The following is an 8,335-nucleotide window of genomic DNA, read 5'->3' on the forward strand; positions in this document are numbered from 1 at the left end:
AGAACAACGCCTTTGCACCCAGAATCTGATGGCATGGTAGAGCGATTTAACAGAACCATAGATAACTATCTGAGAATTGTGGTCAACAATAAGCAAGATAATTGGGATACGCAACTTACAATCCGTAGAGAGGTGGTTTACATTTCTTTTTCCTAAGCGACCCACGGCAGTACCCGGGACACTACCCAATCCAGGCCCCATGGGATTCCTTACTCCCTCCCTTTGGTTGAATAACTTTATATCCTTCAAGGCTACTTTGAAATGTTTGTTAACTTTGATAATGTCTTCAGAATATTAACTAATGAGAATCTGACTTGTATTGAAAATAACGCGGATTTACTACCATAAAAAGAAAGCAAATTGTTGAATATTGACATTGAGAGGCAGACTTTTAGTATAACGACTAAGTCAAAGGATGGCATTGTGTGATGAGTGAAATGACCCTTTGCGGAATAGATTACTGAAAATATTTATTTATCTGATATACCTACATCAAAACTCTTGTTGCAATAGATTAACGGGGGTTGTTTTTACAGTTGAAATTATTCATAAACAAACTCGTGTTTTCTACTCGTCAAGGGTGTTTTTTAGAGGTATAGAACTTTAAACTGAAATGAAACTAACTAACATCATGTTAACTGGATCTATTGAAAATACAATCGTATGCCATTATAGCTTTAATATGATTTGGGCATCTGGGCGCCGCGGCTGGCTCAAATGAAGAGCATTCTGGACGTCCAATTTTCGGCCACTTCCAAACTTCTTTCAGACCGTAAAGGACAAAAACAGTGAGTTTTTCTGGATGTGACGGGGTCTCAATAATGGCTTCTGGATTTTCGTTGCTGCTAAATCCGCCAATTTTGTTTATTTAAGCCAAAAACGATTATGTCGATAGACGTAGACATAAAATGAACGTAGCGCAGGTGAGATTGGGAAACTGAGCTGGCTGCTTTTCGAAAAAAATTGGCGAATTTGGAGCGGCAAAAATTAAAAATCCGAAAGCCATTAAAGAGGCGCCGGTATGTCCAAGAAAACCTCCTGTTTGATGTGTTTTTTTATGGTCTAGTATAATTTAAGTGGTAGGAAATTAGACTTCCTCCGTGGATTGCTCTTCATTCGAGCCAGCCGCGTCGCTCAAATACCCCAAATCATACTTACGCTATAATGGCATATAATTGTCTTTTCAATAAAGCCAGTACCATGACCCTAACATGAATTGTATGAGGTTTATTTCAATTTAAATTTCTGTATCTGTAAAAAACACCTTTTACATGGTTCCAATCCCAAAAAAGTACCCTCAGTACATTAAGTAGATAGACATTTTTAATTTTTGGATAGCACATGAGTAAGCAAAATACTATCTTGTCGATTCAATGCTTGGACCTGCAGGTTTATACGTTTTACATGCTTAAACACGTTTGCTTAATGACGTGTGGATTTCTGATTACATAAAATGTTTCTTAGAGCCATCGACAGTAAATCCCATCATGGCGTAACAACAGCTTACACGTCTACTATCATTTCTAGAATCACTCAAAGCTTTATTTTTCTGTACTGTGAAGTTCGAATTGATTACTCCTATCTCACTACATCTGCTTCTCTCACGAATCTCACATATATCAGTTTTCTCTTTTATGTTTGATAAAATAGCCATATTTTCGACAAAAGAACTCCCACCTTGTTTGTAAAACTGTTCGTGTAACTTTGCAATTTGATCTGATGTTTTCTTTCTGGTTTGCTGGTAAGGCCGATAAGCTTCACAAGCTTTTCTTCTAATTCGTTTAAATTTGCTTCGTTATTGCGTCGAGTATGTGATTTCCATTCGGTAAACACCTAACAAACAAATTACGAATAATCACAAAATGGAAGCAGCTATTTCATAGCTATCTGTTTTGTATTTCATATACTTGGTGTCTCGAAATTATGGACTTCTAAACCATAAAACCTGTTTCCAAAAATACTACTAAGAGAATAAATTGTGAAATGCGTAACCATATACAGGGTGAGTTTTTTTCGATGACCAGCGGAAGGATCTTCGAAACTATACCAGTTACGAAAAAGGTTAACTGGACAAAGAATTGTAGTTTTTAATGCTCTACTCGAATGCAATTTAATTTTTCTAAAATTTGACAGCTATCAAGAGATATTTGGGAAAATCTTATTTATAGTAAATGTTTAAATTACTCCTAGTTCCGTTGATATTAATTTTAAAGGAAAACATTAAATAAAAAACTTATAGGAAATTTCCAAATAAAATGGCATAAGACATTTCTCCAAAATAAATGTTATTTTTGACATATGACACAAATTTAAGTTTTTTTAAATGGCAACCGTACTTGATTATTTCTTTACCTAATAGAGCATGTTATTACGATTTCTGTGATATATTACATAGATAGGTTTTTTTCGAAAATAAAGTGTCTTCGAACAATTTATACTTTTTAAATTTAGTTGATCGAAGTTAGTCACGGAAAATAGTTTAAGATATACAGCATTGTTTCCATAGTAACAAATACTAACAGTATGCTTCAGTATTTATTTTGACAACTATGTTAAAGTTGGAAATAACTTTATTTTAATTAAGACGGCTGCTCATTTAAAGTGTTTATTATAAAAATGAAATCATGTCAATAATAATTAAAGTTTAACTCTAAAACCTTTAATTTTTAATGCAAAACATCTTCAAAAATTCGAACATTATTATCAATGAAAACATTTTCTTTCAAACTTCTTTTTGGGTATTACTTTGAAGCGCGATTATTCGAAAACCTCTGGACAAAAGCAACAAAGTAGTAACTAGTGTAAAGAGAATTGAAAGCTTTTTTAAACGATGTGCCACTTGACCCCCCTTTCCCATTTAACATTCTCAGGGTTACATCAAGCCCTCCTAAGGGATGGAAACAAGGAGGCTAAAAATATTAATTTAAAGTGTTCCCCGTACAAATAAAATTGACGGGTTTTTCCAATTTTTCATATTTTTAACTGCAAGAAAGATATTAAGGGTGGGAAGTTTTCAAATTGACACCCGGTATACATCCGTTTGATGAGAAAACGGTGTCACCGGTCCAAGAAAGGCAGTATTATATTAAATCAATTAAATTAATCCGTGAAAAACTGATTAGTCAGTCAATTAACTTGAGCCAATGAAATAAAATTAAGTGAAACCGAAATTTGGTTAAGGATAAGTTCACGCGGTGTTTAAAAGCGAGAAACTAAAGATCAAAATATTAAATTATCCAAGTTATAATACACATAATGTGCAGTCATTAAATAGATAAACAGCTGTATTACCTTTTTCCAGTGGGTAGCATCTCTGACAGGTCCACCACAATTATTCAATTTTCTTGTCATATCTTGCCAAATTTTCGCAATTTGTAACGCATACTGTCGTTGAACAGTTCATTTCAATTTGAGAACACTATACAATGTCACATATTCCAAATAAATTTCAAAGTGTTTATTGCTTTTTGTCACTTTTATTTGGTTTTCCGTAAAACTTGCCATTGAGGAATTATTCGCTTTCAGCAGCTCTTGACTCAGTGACAATTATTATTCAGCCATTACCTGTTTTATTTTTCAATGTTACGATAGATACATTTGTGAAATATTCTAGAATATCATATTAACGTTATTTCTGATTTTGAGATGAGGGAAATATTTGAGGCCGGTCTGTAATGGTCTGCATAAGATAACTTCTCCATGCCTTGCCTATTATATATCCTGTATTTTCCCTTCTTAAATCACTTGAAATTTCAATTAGAAATTGCGAAATAGTAATTGTGCTACAATTAGTTGCTTTTTTGTAATTTCCGGTCCTCTGACAGAACTGTATCGAACACTTTAAGGTATACAGAAAAAATACTGAAAGAAGTTTAAAAGTGATAACTTCCAAAGTGCCATAGTTTAAAGTACACAACAATATTATGATTCGCTTTTGCAAAATACGGTTTCCCCATTAGTTTCAAGTAAATACCTGTTGTTTTATACGCAAATTTACAAAAAGTAAACTTAAACGACATAATTACCAAAAAGAAGAAATACAAATCATGTTACCGATAAATCAGCTACAAACGTTACAATTTTATCAGTTGGAAGACTTCCATGTTTCTTAAATTCGTTTGATTATGAGTCTCCGACAGAATAGTATAAACTTTAAATTAAACCTTGAAATCCTGTAATGCATATGATTCTCTTGCATGTTCATAAACAAATAAATAATAATTTTCAGTGCACATTATTTACCCCATAAAGTTACTAACTGAAAGCTGATGATCTATAAGTGAGCAAAATTTATTGCAATATAGATAAAGTTACATTTTAAAACGCCGTAAATTATTATCAAAGCTTGCTTGTTCAGTTGAAAGTGGTTTCTCCAATGTGCAATTTTTTTAGAATTATATTTAGAAAGTGCAATCGGCAATTCAAAAATATTACTCGGGAAAATCCGAATTTCTCTTATCTATTTGAATTTGCTTGAGTTTACAAGAAAGCACTTTACATAATTTACAATTTATTTTAGTTTTCGCAATATTTCCCAGATGTAACAATGAGAAGTGCACAAGATTTACCCACATAAAGTTACAACCCGAATTGAACCTATTTGATGAAAAATTGAGCAAAGCGAAAATGGCAGTTGGCGAAAATGGCAAAACGTTGATGATCTATAAGTAATCGAAATTTATTGCAATATTGGTGAAATATTAAATTTTAAAGCGCTGTTCCAGCTGAAAGTATTTTTATTCACCAACTGAAAGATTCCTCGGCGCAAAATATGTGACTTATTTTACCCGATTCGGAAATATATGTTTCAAAACGGCACGATTTCCCTTAGAAGGCGCGTTGGCAGTCAACCGCTGTTCAAAATCAATATGATTGCCACTCTATTGAACATAAAAAATGCTTTGGAAGCATAAATTGAATCAAATATTCGATTTTGTAAAAAATCTTTTAAAGTTATAGATTGGTTAATATAATGAGGTCAAAAAGTTTCAGATATTTACAAAAATCAAATGACACCTAAAGATATATCTTTTAAACAGATGGATATATCCTAGATAATTTATTCGTAAATCAAAAAAATTGCTGAAATACAAACAAATTTAATTCGTTTTACTGATGAATATATAAATTCCCCACTCCAGGCGGTTAAGAAAAAATCTAGAGTTTAAAAATGTTATTTCTAATTGAGTTTTTAAGACAAGGATACAACTACTTTTAATCGAATATGTTTCCTCTATTTACCCTAAAACTACACATAACATGTCACTGCCTAATCTCTTCATAAGAAATTTTCTCATTTTTATAACATCAGCTTCGGCATTAATATTTGGATCTAATGGCATCGTTTTATGTTAAAGCGAAGGTTTCGGGCGAGAATGTATAAATTTGATGGAACGGTAGGGATGTAGCCCCTCGTGACCTGTTATTTGATGAACGGAGTTTCTTGAAAAGTTAGAGGGCAAAATTTAATCGCAGCTGTTGAAACCTGCTTACCTACAGTAAGACTTTGACAATTAACTATTCAATTCCGTTCACTTTAACACGAGATTCAATTGGCTTCTATCACGTAGAAGATTTCAGCGATGTAGGCTCTCCTTAAGCTCCGCATGATGCATTTTCGATTGTATTGTAGATTTGAGGCCTGTTGTGCCATAAATGTTTGTCGGGTATTCTGAAGAACAGATAAAAATTTAAACACAAATATAAAGTTGACGTTATAGCCTAGGTAGACCTGAGGCTGATACATTTGTTCATAAATATATTTGAATACGTAGCAGCCGCTATGATATTTTGTACAAAATTGAAGGGTTCAAAAGACAAACAAAGTTGTTCAAAATTTAAATGTTTTCTAGCTTGAAGAAAGTGTTACAATGTTTTATTTTAAATATTTAGTTGTACTATGAGACTACCACTTGGCCCTTGCTTAACTTTACAAATGTAGTTAAAAGCAAAGTTGAAAGTATTCTCAAGAGCTAAAATTTTCGGGAAATAAACCCAACACTTTCATTATATGTCCTCCGTGATCTCTAGTCAATCCTTAAAAGGAATATCGCCAATTTTAGATTGTGGATTGGATGGATAATCTACAATTCACCAATACAATATTGGTGCTTAATATGGTCTCTCTACAAGAAAAAGCGCTCTAGGCCAAAGGTAACAATGACATTTACTTGATTTCGAAATGCGTTTTGTAAAGAAATAACTCTCGTCAACAACGTACGTGTGTAACGGAAAAACTATGAATTTGAATATTTAAGCAAAGTCAAAATTCTTGTTGAGCTCGGTTTATAACGGGTTATAACAGTCGAGGTTGTCTTACTGGTATGGCTTATTGTAGCGAATTTTACAACTTAAGCCTCAAGATCATGGGCGACGCAGAGCATACGTAAATTGGGTGATTTAACAACAAGCCGTTGATGATGATGACTGAATTTTCTTCAGCGATGAGGCTCATTTTTCGCTCGGTGGTCACGTGAATAAACAGAACAGCCGTATATGGGGCCCTCAAAATCTTCAAGGGATCGCAGAAAGGCCTTTGTATCCTGCAAAAGTGACCGTATGGAGTGCATTATGGTCATGGTGGTGTTATTAGCCCGTATTTTTTTAAAACGATCAAGGAAGAGCCATAACAGTCAATTCTGAGCGCTATGGACGCATGTTAACCGATTATTTTTAGAGAGAAACTGAAGATTATGATCTGGAAGACATGTGGTTCGAGATTGAGTGATGTCAATTGGCCCTTAAGATCCTGCTTAACATCGTTAATCGACTTAACACCGTTAGATTTCTTTTTTTGGGGCTATGCGAAAGACCGTGTTTACGCCAACAATCCTCAAACTCTTGAGCAACTGAAAGCCAATATCCGTGAAGTTATGACCGAAATTTACCGTGCCGTTTAATGTGCCGAAAAGTCATTCAAAATTACCTCAACAGGATTGAGGCCTGTAGGAGGTCCCGTGGAGAACATTTAAATGGTATTGTTTTTTACGTATGTCAAGGCTTAATCTTTATATTCAATTAAAATTTTCGTCAACATCTGAATATTTTGTCTGTTTTTGTTACTTTACCTTCCAAACATAAAATGGTTAATCCTGTATAATAGTTTAACCAAAGAGTAAAAAGAGGTCGACTAGGCAAAAAACATTTGATGATGTTGTCGGGCTTCTGTGACCGTGTCTCTTTAAATTTGTAACTTGTGGTATTTTCGGTTACGTTAAAATTTCCTAAAATATTTAATAATAAAGTCGATGAAGTTCAATAACAGAAACGCTGGATTTAACTACTGCTGTAAAGTTTGGCATCTTTAAATAAAATTTATCATGTGCCATGTTATTGTGACATTAATTTTATTCAATTCATTGTTTTATATTCAAGTTAGTGGTTTTATTCATAAACTTGCCTGTTTTTTTCTTCAGAAAGAGAAAAGTATCTCCATGATGAATTGTTTTTAAATTTATTTTGACACTCTTTATATAAACGGTATGTGTCAATATTTTGGATACGAAACACATAAAGAATACATTTAAAATTTGATTAAATGGATACCTAAATTAACCGCTTCGACTTGTTATAAAGTATTGGATGTTGCCAACCCTTATAGCAAAATACTCGTCTATACCTCATTTAGACGAGCTTATTGCCTTTGTGGGGTTCACATTGTAATTTTAATTGTGTTTTGTTTCTCTTTGGTGGATAGGATCAAGTAGCGTCAATAGTTGGCTACGAAAATTCTACTATACTTGAAATCGTTTAACTAGGATTTCGTATTTATATCTTACATCATATTGAAAGGCAAAGTTTTCCGATGGATTTCAAAAATCAGCTAATGGGCCTTATATATCTTTAATTTCTCCCATATTAGTCTGAATTTTTATGTCTTGGCCAAATGAATCTTGTTATTAGATTTTGGTTTATCCGTAATCCTTTGCAATACTTTGAGTGCACTCATCTATATTTTCAGTCACTTATACATTGTGAACTATTTGAAAGCATATTTTTTTTGCAGAACTAGGACTGTATTTTAGGGCAAAGTGTCCCAATTCAGTTATAAAGTGGCCTACTTGGGAGTTAATTAACGACAAAAATTAAAGATGCCCGGTATGAAAAAATACTGGAAGAGAATATGCTGTTTTGTATTTATAAATTAACTAATTAATTAATAGCATTGTATCAAAAACATTCCGCAAATACCATGTTCTCAATTTGTTACTATGTTTAAAGATTGTGTTAAGAAAATTTTATAATCTCTAATTGATGGTTAAAAGAATATTATAATTTATTGGATGCCCTGCTAACCATAATTCGGTCGCATTGAAAATAATGCCTTGACAGTCAG

General features: G+C 33.1%; 1 long non-coding RNA gene across 1 annotated transcript; it reads right to left on the reverse strand.

Moving 5' to 3' along the window:
- Positions 1 to 453: 453 nt before the first annotated feature.
- LOC125504451 lies at positions 454 to 3,440 on the reverse strand. The gene is made up of 2 exons (XR_007281499.1): positions 3,292 to 3,440; positions 454 to 1,833 (listed from the first exon to the last, which is right to left on the reverse strand). It is a non-coding gene; the product is annotated as an uncharacterized LOC125504451 (long non-coding RNA).
- Between the last annotated feature and the right edge of the window lie 4,895 nt (positions 3,441 to 8,335).

This window comes from Dendroctonus ponderosae, unplaced genomic scaffold, assembly GCF_020466585.1.
Source record: "Dendroctonus ponderosae isolate FM_Combo_2020 unplaced genomic scaffold, Dpon_F_20191213v2 Dpon_F_20191213_5, whole genome shotgun sequence".
Classification (NCBI taxonomy): Eukaryota; Metazoa; Arthropoda; class Insecta; order Coleoptera; family Curculionidae; genus Dendroctonus; species Dendroctonus ponderosae.